Source organism: Sinohyriopsis cumingii, chromosome 12 (genome assembly GCF_028554795.1).
Source record: "Sinohyriopsis cumingii isolate HCF-2022 chromosome 12, ASM2855479v2, whole genome shotgun sequence".
NCBI lineage: Eukaryota > Metazoa > Mollusca > Bivalvia > Unionida > Unionidae > Sinohyriopsis > Sinohyriopsis cumingii.
This window is the reverse complement of record NC_142972.1, coordinates 91,281,572-91,297,830: the sequence shown is the minus strand read 5'-3', so window position 1 is coordinate 91,297,830 and position 16,259 is coordinate 91,281,572.

Genomic DNA, 16,259 nt, shown 5'->3' with positions numbered 1-16,259 from the left:
TATATATATATATATATATATACAATGGGTCAATTTTGGTCGTTTATTATTCTTTCTTTACGTATTTTAGAATTATTTACTCAGTTATATTTAACCATTAATATTTTTTATTGTATTCTATTTCTGAAAAGTGTGGTTCTGAGTATCGTCCATTGTTGTTACATATTCCATGCATGTCATATTTAGCAATTTCGGCTATTTTCCCATGAATGCAAACAAGCTTGGTACTTAGCAGTTACCTTTCCTAATTTGTGTTAAACACCACCTCTCTATGGCGAAAGCGCAGTGTGTCCATCGACAGCACACATTACATGTCACCCATCCAAGGCACAGTGTGCTCATCGACAGCACACGTTACATTCCACTCATCCCAAGCATAGTGATCCCATCGACAGTACTTATTTCATGACACCCATCCCAAGCATAGTGTGCCAATGGACAGCACACGTTATATGTAACCCATCCCAAGCACAGTGTGCCTATTGACAGTACATATAACTTCACCCATTTCGAGCACAGTGTGGCCATTGACAGTACACATTATATGTCACCCCTACCAGATACAATGTGACCATCGGCAGTACATATTACATGTCACCCATACCAGACACAGTGTGCCCATCGACAACACACATTACATTCCACCCATACCATAAACAGTATGACCATCGACAGTACACATTACATTCCACCCATAGCATAAACAGTATGACCATCGACAGTACACATTACATTCCACCCATCACAGACTGATCTTCATTGCACTCACCAAAAGATTTTATAGATGCACACATACATTTTATTCTAGTCTCCTGTAGTGAATGTATAAAGTGATCGTCGATGTGTGTGTCTGTGCGTGTGCGTGTTTGTGTGGGCGTGGAAGTCTGTTTCGATTCAACAATCCGAGGAAAACTTGATGCATCTTCGCATCATTTCTGCGTACCTGGATATACTATAACTTTCCATTAACTACAGTTAGAGAGTACAGAATGGTTACGGAGTGCTTGCACTATAACTTTAAGTTTTGAGATTATAGATCGTTCCAAATGTTCTTCAATTTAGTATGTCTAATTGCTTGCCTAATTACAATGGGATACAGTCACTAGAATTACTCCTATTTTGAGAGGAGGATTTTAAACGGTGTTTGAGGCTAGTACTCAAAGTTTTATCGGAATATGTTCTGCAAACTGAAATAAGTGGGTTTCAGCTGAATTGTTGGTTTGTTCAGAAATTAATACTAATGTAGATTAACTGCTCTAATAAATTCTTGTGTTTTATCTTATAATTTTTAAAAAAGGTATTTAAAAAATGTCGTCTATAGAAAAATGTGAAACCGTGAAAGATGCATGATTCTATTTTGCATCACCGCTAGTGATACAAGTAATCTACTATATGACTACCCTTTAAATCAAAAGTCAACCTGCTTAAATATGCACTCAGTCTGGATTTACTCACATGTGATGCTACTTGTTTGACATGAATGCTACTCGTTATTCAGTTAGACGATAAAACTAATTTTCCATAAATTTTAGGCATGATTAACATTATTACGCCCTTGGTAATATTTGACAAGCGATCTTTTCTGTTTTTGCGACTACACTGGCAAAAAAAGACAATACAAAAATGGGTCGTAGTTGTCACATTGTATGTATCATAAGGTAATGTGAGGTAATAACGGCAACATTGGGGCAAAATTAACTGCAGGGGAGAAAAATACATAGAAAATTAGTTCTGAAAATAATTATATACTGATATTGCAACATTTTTAGGTAGGAACAATACGCAAACATGTCATTAAATGCGATTTTATTATTAGAATAATGGACAGACGTAAATATAAATTGTTTACATTAGTTTACAGGGTTCATTCTAGTCATCGCCGTTGCACCATATACCTTTATTTTTCATCTCTTGCACGCGAAAGTTCCTTCTGTAACGTCCATAGGAATTATACAAAAGAAACAATTAAGTTGACTATAGATTGAATTGCCTGGATCCAAAGCTTACTGAATAGAGTGCTCTCATTGCTAATGTTGTGCAGCTATCAATTTCATTAGTTGACAGAAACGTCTTACTGAGTTTGATTAACGTGTGCACCAATCGAGAGTACATAGTGATTATTGGTATAGAATATCAACAAGAATACTTGAAATCTTCAGTAAAAACAGTGTAGTATTTCTTTCGAAAGCAATATATATGGAAAAGAAAATGTAGACTATAATGTCAAAAAAAAAAATTCCAGTGAGGAAGGATTATGTGGGCCTGAGAGATTCAAATCCCAGTATAGAAGACTCTAGAGGTGTGAGCTTGATAATGGTCACAGACGCCCATATTAAGTAATTTATGTAATAATTATAAACTCTTCCAGCATTATATGTTTTGATTCCTCTACGTTAACTTTAATTCAATATTCAGCATGGGTTGCTACAGTTTATCTTTCAACTAAAATGACCATATCCTGATCAGCGGACACGATTATTTCACCGGACAATGAATGACAAACCGCATTATCCACTGCTATATTTTCTATATGAAGGACGTCACTCCACAAAGTGGGGTTGATGTCCCAAAAGTGCGTTTATTGAGCTTGCATTCCACATAAGTTGCCAAATATAAAAAGCATGGTGAATTATATAATATTTGACCTGATTATGTGGAATATTCAATTTTTAGAGATTTAAATAAAAACATTTGATGCGTTTGATTGCACGAAAGTTGTTATAATGCAGCTATACAATTTTAAAGTAGCAAAGTTAATTGTTGTAAAACCGAACGATGTTTGATTTCAAAAAATTTCCAAGGACCTACAATTCGAGTTTATGTCGATTTCTAATCTAATAATTACTTGAGGTATGATTGGAAGTAAGTGATTATTCTTAATTAAATATCTAAAGGACATTCAAATTCAAATTCATAAATATGGGGTGGTAAACAGCATATCATGGAAGGGGCCCTGGTGGCCAATGTGTCTAAGGCCTTCGCCTCTATAAATTATTGACACCTCATCTCCGTCCGTGTGGACAGCTCGGGTATGTGAGAAATCTCACCAGTAGATATTCTTGTGTCGGTGGATGGCCGCAATGAATAGCCGATTGTGTGCTGAAGAATTATGCTAAACTCACAAACATACCGACCCTAGTGGTTTAACCCAAATAAAATGCAAGGTGGCAAACATTAAACTGTAAAATAAAATTTCAAGATCGTTTAAACCCTCAGGCAATAAACTGTAAGATTGTCTCATTAATATGCGCACATGTTGCTCGTAACAAATCTCATTAAAAATCTCAATGATATAAGCTGATATATAAGTACCAATACAACTTGTTGGCAAATCAAGCCACTAAGCTACTATAGACAAGCGACGAAAGAAGGTGCACCAATTACGACATTTGAAAGGCCTTGTTATTTTACTTAGCCTTCGAACAGATAAGCTAAAAGCAAGGGCGTGATACACACTTCTCGCGTGCTCAAGTAGGTATCCCCAGTTTCTCTATCTTTATTTGTATGTGTAGCTGGTAGTAAACTGGATTAATTATATAAGTGGTTCACAATATTATTACAATATTGGTGATAACTGAATTATCTCTAAAACAATAATACACCGTGTCTCTATTTTCATCTGTACACAATATTTTTTAAGTGGGTTAATAGTGGAAATATTACATATATGCTTGACCTTGTAAAGACCCTTTTCACAAACAGGATACAAGAATTTCTAAATTAAATAGTCATTTACGCCGAATTTGTTAGTAAGTTTGCTCTGTTTTCTTGCAGTCCTATCCTAACAACAGCTCAGCGTTAAGTTAACAACTCACCATCAGTTAAGCAGTTTGTCTTGCTCTACAGTCAGAACGACAGGATGGCCACAGCAAAATCAAAGGAAACTATTTTCAGTTTTGTCGAAGATGGGACTCTGCAACTAGAAGGCGAAGGTATGTCATTGATAAGCCATATATACCAACATTTTCATTGAAAAGTATGCCGGAATCAGCGGTCATATTCATGCATGCTTTGTGAAATACCAATGAATAATTACATGTCTGTCTGTAACCTTTGTGTATCCTCATTACATATGTAACACTATTTGATATTAATTGTCAACTCGTGTTTCTTTATATTGGTTTGACAATATAGGTTGTTGATTCTATTGATATATTAACAGGAATGTCTAATTTATTGCAATTAAATACCCAAACACTCCAATCACGTATACCGATGGCAATAGTGCACAAGGATCCGCATTTTCTAAATACACACACACAGAGCAAGTAAAGGCTATCTTTTAACTGCAAGAGTCAAACAAATTTTCCTGATATCTATTATAGGTTATGGTGAACTTATTCAAAAGCGACCCAGATTAAAAATGAGGATAGTTGATGATGTCAAAATTAAACAATCAGCGAAAACCGATGAAGTCAAAAACAAGGAAGAAAAAACTTTACGACTGGTATGTTTGCTAAAATGCAAACCTTACGAGACAACAAATCATACGATGAACTTCGTAGTTAAACCAAACTTGCATAGTGTAAGATATAAAAACATACATGTTGATTATGACCATGATGCTGATGATGTTGAAAATTACATGAGGTTATTATTATTATTATTATTATTATTATTATTATTATTATTATTATTAATTGTGATGGTGTAGAGGTAATTCCAAACTTCATTCTGTCGTGGTCAGCGTTACCATTGGGACTGACGTAAGGGCAAGGTTCGCAGTAAATTGATGACTGCGAAGGATATTATATGATACGTTTGGAGGCATAAGAAAATTTTAATTAGAGTCCGTTCGATAAAGGTCAGGCAGGTGAAAGAGGCCAATGTTAACGTAAGGTTAAATAACACAAAATGACACAGTTGCGGCAACCCAGAACAAATATTTTGGGAAATCTTGGGACATATTAGACAGGTGTCATAGAATAATATTTTCCAGAATAGTCATTAATAAAGGCAGCATAGAGAGGATTATTCTGACTTCGATGTGAGCGATAAAATATTTGTCGTTTAGAGAAAGTAATCCTGATTGGCTAAGCTAAACCAGGGAGTGGGTGTTCCCAGACGAGAAACAATAGTCAACTAGTAATTTACTGCTCACAGTGGGATGTAATGTTTATCTCAGAGGTGTACTTGTGTTATATTTCCAGTTAGGAATTAGAGTAGCTGCTAGAAAAGACATACATTCATGTTAATACGTTGTTTGTGTATCAGCTTTAGGTTGTTGTTGTTGTTGAGTTTAATTATAGTGGCGTGCGCACAATTGTGCATGTGCCACTTTTTTTCTGACTGCACCGCAGCCTGCTAGTTGTTCCTGGGGAAGGGAATGGTGCCACCTCCTCCAGGCTTTTATGGGTTCAAGGAACCCTGATAGTTTGGCCTCAATCTGTGGGTCCATAAAGGTCCCTTACAGTTGAATGGTTGGCTGTCATTAGTGGGAAGGAGAGCTCGGAAACGGTCCTGGTTGCTTCACATCGCTGGTTTCTTGTTGCATTTGCCTGGTGTTTCTTGCGTTTTTTTGTGGTTTCTTTTTTTTGTTTTTTGTTTTTTTGTTTTTTGTTTTTTTTCTTCTTCTCACAATGTTCTAAAAAAGGGGGGTGTTCTATGCTGTTTATAGAGGTTGTTAGTAGAAATCATGTATGAAGAGAGATTTTCAAGGTAATTATGGTATTACTAGTCGAGGTGTTTAGGGTGTGCTTCCTACGTTATGTTATTTATAAGTTTTTAGATATTGCCTCATTAAGTTATTTATTTTTTAATGCTTTTAGAGACTGAATGTTATTGATACTTTATTTAGCAAGAGACCGGAGTCCTAGCCTATTACACGGTTCGTTAAGGACATCTAGGACCGGAGTCCTAGCCTATTACACGGTTCGTTAAGGACATCTAGGACCGGAGTCCTAGCTGATTACTCGGTTCGTTAAGGACATCTAGGACATCCGATTTTGCTGTTTCCTTAGTTTTTGATAGGTGCTTCGTAAGTGAATTATTTATTAATATTTTCATAAAATTGAATGAATATGTTATGGGTTTTTATGTGGGGGCTTCTAAATTTATTTAGCTAGTTAATGGGTCTTTTGGTTTTGTGGGGATAGTAATTATATTTGGTTCCTAAGTCCTGCTGAGTCTATGAATTGATTTATATATTTATATGCTGATTGTTTATTTTTATCAGAGTCCATAAGTAACTCTGGGTATGTGTGTGGTGATCCAATCTCTTTTTGGTTTTTGATAAATATTTTCCTAGCGGGTTGATATTTTGGGCATATATTGAATACGTGGTGTAGATCTTCGGTGGTTTGGCAGTTAAAGCAGTTAATGGTTGCTGGTTTGGGTCCTATAAACCTTCCAAAACTGCTTGCTAGTTTAGTTTTTCCAGTTATTATCCTGTTTATGGTTTTCTGTTCTAAATAGGTACCCTTAGGTAGCTGTATGTTCCTATCTACGGTTTTTGGGGTTTCATGGTGCTTTTTACCTTTTGTGGAGAAGTTCCAAAAATCTTGCCATTTTTGGTCTATATATGTTTGTGCGAAGCTTAGTGCTTCTGTAGAGCTATAGTTAAGCTTGATAGAGTTTTGATCTCCTAGTTTGATTTGTGCAGCTTTGTCTGCTGTTTCGTTGCCAGAGATTCCAATGTGCGATGGTATCCACATGAGCTCGATTAATTGATGTGCTGTGGTGATATCGTCGATTAATTGGCATGCTCTGTCGAGGAATTGTTCCCTAGAGTGTGTATTGCGATTTTGGATCGATTTGATAACGCTTAGGAACTCACTTATAATGACTGCTTTAGGTATTTGGTTGTCTTTGATCCATTGTAGTGTTTCAAGTATAGCCCAGAATTCAGTGGTGTAAATGGAGCAATAGTCAGGTAATCTGGACCCCGTTTGTATATTGAATTCAGGGATGACTTTTGCTGCTGCTGTTCTTGGTGGGTTCTTTGTTTTTGATCCATCGGTATATATTTTAACATAGTCCGGGTATTTTTGGTTGATTTCGTTTACCAGTACAGGTTTTAGTAAATTTTCTTGTCCTTCTTTATTGCCTAATTTGGTAGCTTCGATGTTAATCCTTGGTGGTTTTTGTAACCATGGTGATTTGTTCTGGTCTGTATTGTTTGTTACCTGTTTTTTTAGTAGAGGTATCTTTTCTCTTAGTTCAAGGACTATTTTGCCACTTGGTGTGGTGGGTATAATTTTGGGTTTGAAGACAAATTTACACTTGTTTATAGCTATTTTGGTTTGATGGTTGTCTGGGTGGGTATCTAATCGAATGGAGTATCAGAGGAGCAGTTCTTGCCTACGTAATTTTAAGGGTAGTTCTCCTGTTAGTGTTTGCAGTTCTTGTAATGATGTTGAGGGGAGTGTTCCTGTTCATAATAGTTAGGCTTTTCTCTGGATAGTGTCAAGTTTTTGTAGTACAGGTTGCTTAGCCGAGTTATATGCTTGGCAAACGTAATCCAGTTTTGATCTAATTAGGGTTTTATATATTGTGAGGAGGGTTTCCTGGTTGGATCCCCAGTCAGTCCCTGTGATGTTCCTGAGTAAATTGAGATCTTTGTTACAATTCTGGGTGAGTTGTTCAATGTGCTGTTTCCATGTGAGGTGGTTGTCAAAGAACATTCCTCGGAATTTTACTACTGTTACATATTTGATTAATTGATTTTGTATATAGAAGATTGGATAGACTAGGTTGTTATTTCGTTTGGGGGTGAATATGATTGCCACAGTTTTTTCATGAGATATTTTGAAGCCCCATTTGTCCGCCCATCTCCCTATGTTGTCTAGGCTCTGCTGGATTTCTTTAACTACTGTTTTATTGGTAGGATTTCCATTCCTCCATATGCCACTATCATCTGCAAATTGTGACAAGTTTATTTTTGTGGAGGCTGCATTGAGGTCAGTGTCGTTTACCATTAGGTTAAATAGTAGGGGACTTATTACACTGCCTTGCGATGTTCCATTTTCCAGTGAAAATTCTTCCAAATGGGTGTTGTCTATTCTTGTGGTAATTTTCCGGCCTGTGAGGAAATCGCCAATCCAGTTGAACAAACGTCCAGTTATTCCAAATTGTTTTAATTTGGCCATTAGTCCATTGGTCCATACTAGGTCGAACGCTTTTTCTAGGTCTAGAAAAATCGCTATGAGGTTGAGATCGGGTTTCCTGTGTGTGTTAAAAGCGAGTTTGATGTTTGTTTCCAATCTGAGAAGTTGGTCAGTGGTGGACCGTTTGTTCCGAAAGCCACATTGATTTATGGAGAGTAGATTATTGGTTTCTAGGAGGTATTTTAACCTATTTGCGATTATTGTCTCCATTATTTTGCAAATATTGTTTGTAAGGAAGATGGGTCGGTACGAATTTATGTTGTTGAGATTTTTACCTAGCTTAGGGATTGGTATTACTATGGCCTGTTTCCATTTGGTGGGTAGTTGGCCTTTATCCCATATCCTATTAAAGAGTTTGATTATGGCTATTGTTATATTGATAGGTAGTTTTTTTTAATAAATAATGTAACCTAACTAATCTTTACCAGGGGATGTGTCGATTTTGGATCGTAGGGCTATCTCCCATTCATGTACTGTGATGCCACTATTTAGGTGAGATTCTATTGTTCCTTGGTCTTGAAACATTTGAGGATGGGTTTTCTCCATTAGTTTTTTGTGTTCTTGAAAGTTTCTGGTGTGGTTATTGTTGCTACTCATGTTCGAAAAATGCTTCGCTAGGAGGTCTGCCTTATCTTTATTTGTTATGGCATTTTTAATTTTTGGGACTGAGGTAGTTGCTTTCCCTTTTATGGCTTTTATCTTGTCCCATATTTGTTCTGAGTTTGATCTTAGACTCAGTTTAGAGCAAAAGGTTTGCCATAAATTAATTTTAGCAGTTTTTATAGTTTGTTTTAGTGCTTTTTCTTTATCTTTATATTGCTGGAAGTAGATAGAATTTTTTGTGCGTTTATATTTATTTAAGGCCCTTTTTTGTTTTTATGTGCTGTAAGTGCACTGTTTAGTCCACCATGGTACAGGGTTTTTATTTTGGATATTAGTTGTCTTTGGGATGCATCGGTTAGCTGCCTCTATAATTGTGTCTGTTGTGTTATCATATGTCAATATTTGGGTTTTCTAAGTTATCTGGATTTACTCTAGTTGCAATAATTGGAATTGGTCCCAGTCTGCCTGTTGGTACCTCCATTTTGGTGGGGTTTCGTTTGGAATGTGTTGAGTTTTTGTTTGAATATTGATTGTGATGGGGAAATGGTAACTTCCTAACGTATCTTCTTGATCCACCCAACAATTTGTGATTTGAGCCAGTTTTGGGGTAGTGATGGTTAGGTCTATGGCTAAAAGAGTGCCATCCTCAGGGTTTAATCTAATGTTCGACCCGTCATTTAAGATGACCAGATTGTTCTCAGTTATCCATTTTTCAACCATTTGCCCTCTTTAATCTTTCTTTTTACCTCCCCATAATTCACTGTGTGCGTTGAAGTCGCCACAGATCATTAGATTGTTGTTGTTGTTATTAGTGATTGCCCTTAGTGAGATTAGGTTGGTAGGGCAGAAGGTACCCCCTGGGTCGTATGCATTTATTATTTGAATGTTTGTGGTTCCTATATTTATCATTACTGACATTATTTCGATGCTATTATTGATGTTTAGGTTAGGGGGTACTTCTATTATTTCATAGTAGATTAGTTTAGCTATCAACAAAATTGCTAGTCCACCCGCTTTCTGCCCTATGTGTCTGTTTTTAAAGATTCCCTGGGTATAGCCTTGTAGTTTGGGCAGGCGTTTGTGTTCTTGTTTTATGAGGGTTTCCTGTATGCAGATTACGTCTGGTTTTACGGTCGTATTATTCAGCTTGTTCTGCAGTTCTGATAGGTTTTTAAAGATTCCTCTGCAGTTCCATTGCCAGATGGTGATTTTATCATTTTTTGTACTATCCATTTTTGACGTTGTCTTTATCTGTTAGTCTTGTGGTCTAATCAGCTAGTATGGTGAAAATGGTTTTGAGGGTTCTCATTATGCTATTGAGATCTTGTATTAGGGTTCCTGTTGTTAGGTTCATTACTTCCTGTATTAATTCTGTGTTGGGGTGTGTGTTAGATTTGGGGATGTTTGGGGTGACAGTTTTGTTTGTATCTGGAGTGTTATCACGGTGGTCTTGGTTTGTTACAATGTGGGTTGTAGTTTTTGGTTCTTTTGTTTCCTGATTCGAGGGTATGTTTTGTTGTGCAATGTTTTCCCTTCTGATTCTGTGTGGAGAGTTTTGATGCTCATTGATTATTTCCGAGGTAGATTTTGGTGTGTTGGGGTTGTTTTTACAGATAATGTTTTTGGCAGAATGGTAGGTGAGGTGTTTTTCGTTCATTAAGTTCACTATTTGTTTCTCTTTTATTGCAAATCTGCATTCTGCCGATCTAGGATAATGGTTTTCTTTACATTTAGCACATTTTTGTTTAGTTGTGTGGCATTCTCCTTTGTGTGGACTTCCGCAGTACTTACATTTTGGTTTGAATCTACATCTGAGGGCATAGTGTCCCCAGTGCAGGCATTTGGTGCAAAATCTTGGCCTATTTATGTAGTTTTATAGCTTATGGTACACTCCTGACTGTCCTAGTTTTATTATTGAGGGTATTGGCTCGGTAGCCTCTATAACTGATTTGTTTGTTTCTTGTCCCTTGTGATTTTTAAGACGATAGACTTTGGTGGTCTTTGTTCCATTTGCTGTGAGTTTATGGAGTTGGAGTTCATTGATTATGTCCTTGTTGTATCCGTTTAGTGCTATTACTTTTTTAAAGATAGTGGTTTTAGTGGGTTCAGGCAGATTAGTTGTGGTTTCACTGTTTGGAGTTCGAAGTGACTCGTGTTTTCCTTTGAGTGCTAGGTTGTCTCTCTACTGTGATCTTTATTGGGCCTATAGTTTCAATTTGGATGAATTTTCCACCTGTTGAATTGTGCTGCATTGGCAAATCAGCTAGTTTCGCCTTGGTCTTATCAGTTTGAATTGTCCAGTGTGAATTTTGGCCAGTGCTGTCATAATACTATTGGTACTTAGACTAGTAAAATTATGTTGCACCTGCTGCTTATGTATATGGTGCATTCGATGGAATGATAATTGTGAATTTTGTTTTGGGAGTTCTGTTGTTGTTTTATTTCCTGTTTTGAGTTAACCTTACTAGTGGGGGGACTTTGGTTGTTTTTGGGTTTGAGCGGGCCCTTGCCTTTACCTAGGTATGTGTTTGGGGGTTTGGGTTTTTTTGGGGGTCTTTGGGTTACCTTATTAGTGATGCTGTTGGGTAGTTTGGTAGTGTCTAATTCTTTGGATTTGTTCCCATAGGTTGGTGGTTCCCTTGGTGTTATTATCCCAGAAGGTCCAGGAGTTTGGCTTGAGTGTATAGTTTCTTTCCTAATGTTTTGATTTATTGTTTTTTGCTTGATTTCCTGTTGTTGGTTTGTTTGCATGTTTCTAGGATTGGGTATTTCATTTTTGGTGAATTTTGGGGTGCTGGTTATGGTTATGTGGTCTAATTGTGGGGAGTTTAAGGTAAGTAGGTTACTGTCAAATTCATTTGTTAGGCTTGGAATAGTGGTGTCTATATTTTCATTTGTGTGTGGTTTTTCCGCTTCCTTGAAGAGGATTGGCGATAGTATTAGCATTGTATTTATATTGTTCCCTGGAGTGTAGTTTTGTATTTCTAGTAGTTTCTGTTGGTGGGGTGGGGGTGTTAGTTATGTCTGCTGGTTTGTGGTTTGTTTGGTCTGTGTTTGTGACCAGAATTTGGGGTCCCAGTGTGATGTTGGTTGAATTGGAGTTTGCTGTGGTTGGTACGACTTGCGTTAATCTTGCTTGTTTTACATGCTTTATTGGTACTGTTTGGAGTTGTGATACATCCATTATTTTTACTGATTGTTGATAGGGTTGTTTGGTGGCTTGTGTGTTTGTGTGTTTGGATTGAATAGAGCCATTTGTTTGGACCTAGTTTGCTTTCTTCTACTTAAATTGCGTCTAGCATTGAATGATGACTTATCTTTTGTTTGTCCTAACGCCCAGTCTGCTCCTCCGCTCCAAGTCTCTCCTTTGTTCCTTTGTTTTCTGTTACGTGTTCCTATCGTTCCTTTGTTTGAGAGTTCCTTTGTTCTGTGCACTTCCTTTGTTCACGGCTTGGCGGGTTGCTAATCGTTTCCTCTTCTTAGTATTATTTCTTTGCTCTTATTTTCCTGTTCCTTTCTTCTATGTTAATTGGTGATGGTGGTGGCCGCACTCAGTAGAACTTTTAAAATTATACACCAAGCCGGTTTTACACAGTAAATAAATCAAGCAAATTGAGAGATAGTTTTCCTATCTTCAGCTTCAGGTTGCGAACTGAATATAGCTTAGTTCTGATGAATTACAATAGACGATAGCTGACGTAAAAATGGTAGGGATATTGTTTGATCTCAGGAGAAGAGAAACCTGGCGCGCGTACTTATATTGGGCATTATATGTTACTCGGAAGAAAATAAATAGCTCCATACCGGTACTGTACAGTGGAAAAGAGTGCAGTCGGCAACCAATACGGTTGATGACTCGAATAGGCCAGAGTGTGTGCGTGTTATTTGTATTAGTAACGTAGCTTTAACAATTGTTCAGTCATATGGCTGCGATATCTGCCGTGTGACAGTTTATAGTGATGTCTAGCACTTGGGCATCATGCCCCACACATGGAACATTATGTCCCACCCAGACACATTATCCTGACACCAGACCAACCAGGCATATCATTAACCTCTTAATGCTGAGCGCCAAACGAGGCAGCTGCTAGTACCATTTTATAAGTCGTTGGTTTCGAACCCTCCACCTCCCGCATACGAAACGAACGCTCCAACCACTTAGGCCGCCTAAGCTGTAAAGAGAGAGAGAGAAAGATGGAAAATAAATAGGGCAACGCCAACCTATCGCCAAAAGTGATATGGAAAAGAGTGGAAGCAACCATATGATGCTGACATGCTGGCAGTTTGAGTTCGATCAGTCACTCGATTATAAGATGAAAGTTGTTTTGTCGGTGTAACAGAACGGCTAATTGAATTTCGCCTTAATTTTGTAATTCTGTTGTAACCCTATTTATAAAGAGAAGCATATCACTCAAAAATGCAATGTTTAATTTCATTTTGTTTCTGTAATTGATTAAATTGTTATATTTTATATACGGACGCTCGTGTTGTTATTATATCTATCTTTGCTCAGATCTCTGCCATTCCATCGATTAATTTCATATTTTATCATATTGTTTACTCGATTTGGGCAATATCACTGTGGTCGATCATCCCTTAGATAATGAAACCAAATAACTATATCGAATGAGGATCACGTTAATCCCATCTTCAGACATGATTATTATTATTATTATTTATTATTGTTTATTATTATTATTATTATTATTATTATTATTATTATTATTGATCATAATGATATAATTGTATTATATTTGGTCATTTGTTTTTTATACTGATTTCTCCTAAACAATATACGTGGACTTATGTCTGCCGAATCATTATGATGGCATATCTGGGTCTATGATGTTTGTATTTCTGACTTTTATGTTATATACGGTAGTTAAAATTTCAACTATACACGTACAATATACATATCACTGTCGACTATCTGGAATTAATCAACGTTGATGTCTCGATTACTGCAATATCAAATTATCCGTTGTTTTCACGTGACGTCACAAAACGTGTGTACTTCCTTATCCGCCATTTTGAGTCCCTAGCCCCTCTAATCGGCACCTAATAACATTGTTCTTCCCGCATAATTACGAAGGCACGTCTCATTTTGTGCGTAAGAATATAATAATATAATATAATAATACATCACATTCTGTTGTGCATGTCAACTGCACGAGATCAAATGTTTGACTTTTCTACTTGTTTTCTTCAAGTCAAACATTAAATTTCAACCATCTTTGTTATTCTTTCATAAACAAATAGATCGATCGATAAACAAATGCATACACAAATGGATACATCAACAAGTAAAAACATTTAATGATTTTCAATTTTCATGGGCTGAAATCAATCATTTGGTTCTCTTTCAAGTTACAAAGCCAATTGTTAATATATAATTTCATATTTCAGGAATAATTCGTTTTGACATTCGACACAAAGTCATGTTCCGTTCTGCACGTGTTTCGTTTGAATGCACTGAAGATGAAACGTCTTTTTGAACGGTTATCGCTTTCATTCAGTATCATCCGACGTCCATCTTCTCCACAACAAATACAATATTTGACCATACTAATTAAACTGGTTTGTCAACTGTCTTTGGCACAAACGCCTGTTGTCGCGAAAAGTATTTGTACATAAAAGTTCTGGCATAAAACACATGCTATGAAATTTTAATTCGTAACTGATATTGTATCCCGAAAATCATTGTCCGGAAATCCTCTTTCAAGATGACAAGCTTAGGGATATGATACGACACACTTTTTAAAAATGTCAATATTGTCTGTTTGTAAAATAAGAATGCATTACTATTTGATAGCAATATACATGATTACGGTTCAGATTCACTATTCTGTCTTTCGATAAAAGCAAGGGAACTTCCAGCCTTATTTTTATTTTCGTTCTATAGGGCACTTAATTTCAAGTTTAATCTATGTATTGTTTCAACGAATTAAATGTCCTTATCGACAGTTAAATCAGATTATTATCTTGAATATACATGACGACCAATGTTGACAAAGGTTTGTTAGGGACTCAAGATTGCGGAGCAAGGTGCGCGCGCATTGCATTGTGGGTATTTGCGTACTCAATCGTTACGCCTGTGACAACAACCCATTGACGACCAAAGTATTTGGCCTTTGAGTTATATGCTCATGCATGATATTATTTTGACATCTGCGAAAGTTAGAAATAATATGATTGACTGATCGTCACTCCCAACTAGGATTTGTACCTAGGACAATTCAATTTGTATCCGCCAATGTGAGGAAAATTCGGTTGAAAAACAACGAAAGACTATAGCTGGTTTTCAAAAAAATTATATTCTTTTCACATAATTTATTTTGACAAGAGAGTGTCTGGAACGAGGAAAAGGAATGTAAAATGGGGGCTCCTTTTTGCCACCCCACTCCAGCATTGTTTTTTTGGAAGGGAATTCTACCCACATTCATTTGGTATCCGTGGTTATCCATGCATTCACCGAGTCTCAAAGAAAAATCTTCAACGAAATGTTTCTATAACGAAAATTTTTCCCTTTTGTCAAAAAATTACTTTCCTCATAGAAAAAGGTACTTCTTGTCCAGAAAATGTCTCAAGCCAATAGAACTTAATGAAAATATGATTCCTTCCTTCATATAAAACATGCGCGTCCTGGCTGAATATGCAAACACGAATCGACTTTTTTGTGGAGATTAAATTTTTTTTTTTTAAATGTTCACTTTGTAAGAAAATTGCTCTTTTTCTACAGTATATTAACATTTATGTGAGGAAATTTTTTTTTTAAATTGTGAAAAGCAATTTGTTCATGAAACGTTTGCATTAATTTGCAAAAGAACTTTTTCGCTTTAAAAGATATTATTTTCTATAAGGTTCCAATAAAAAAATAGATAACACATCGAGAAATAGCAATATTTCGCCAAGACAGTTATCCCAAGAAGTGATTTCAAACTAAACAGTGACCAAAAAATGCCCTTTATTTGCCAAATTCGGCATTTATTACACATAGTCCAGTATAGTGAATGTTGTTAAATTGTAAAGACATAAATGCAGCAATCATATATAAAATATCAATATTTTTAATCACACTTAGATGTCAATTTCATTATTGGTTCAAATTGTTAAATTCTGTAACGGACTTACCCAGCAAAATTGCGCGCGAACACACGCAGATACATACCACCACCAACAACAACAGTAGTTAAGTGGGGCACTAGAGCCTCAATGGGAATTAGCATTACAGAGACCCCTTGGCAAATATAGCCTCAATGGAAATTTAACATGGAGAAAAATCGTGGGCCATTCTAGCCTCAAGGGGAATTTAACATGGGAAAAAGTCTTGGGCCACTATAGCCTCAAGGGAATTGAACATGGGATTTTTTTTTTGATTTTTTTTTAAATTTAAATTTAAATTTAAAAAGGGGTAGGCAATGGAAAGGCTATCTCTTTTCGAGAAATATGGCTGGCCCTGAAAAGGGCCTTTGGGTTTATGTTAATATTAATATTAACATAGATGGCATCTGTCACATCTTCTTCTTCTTCTTCTTAAACTCCTTCTAACTG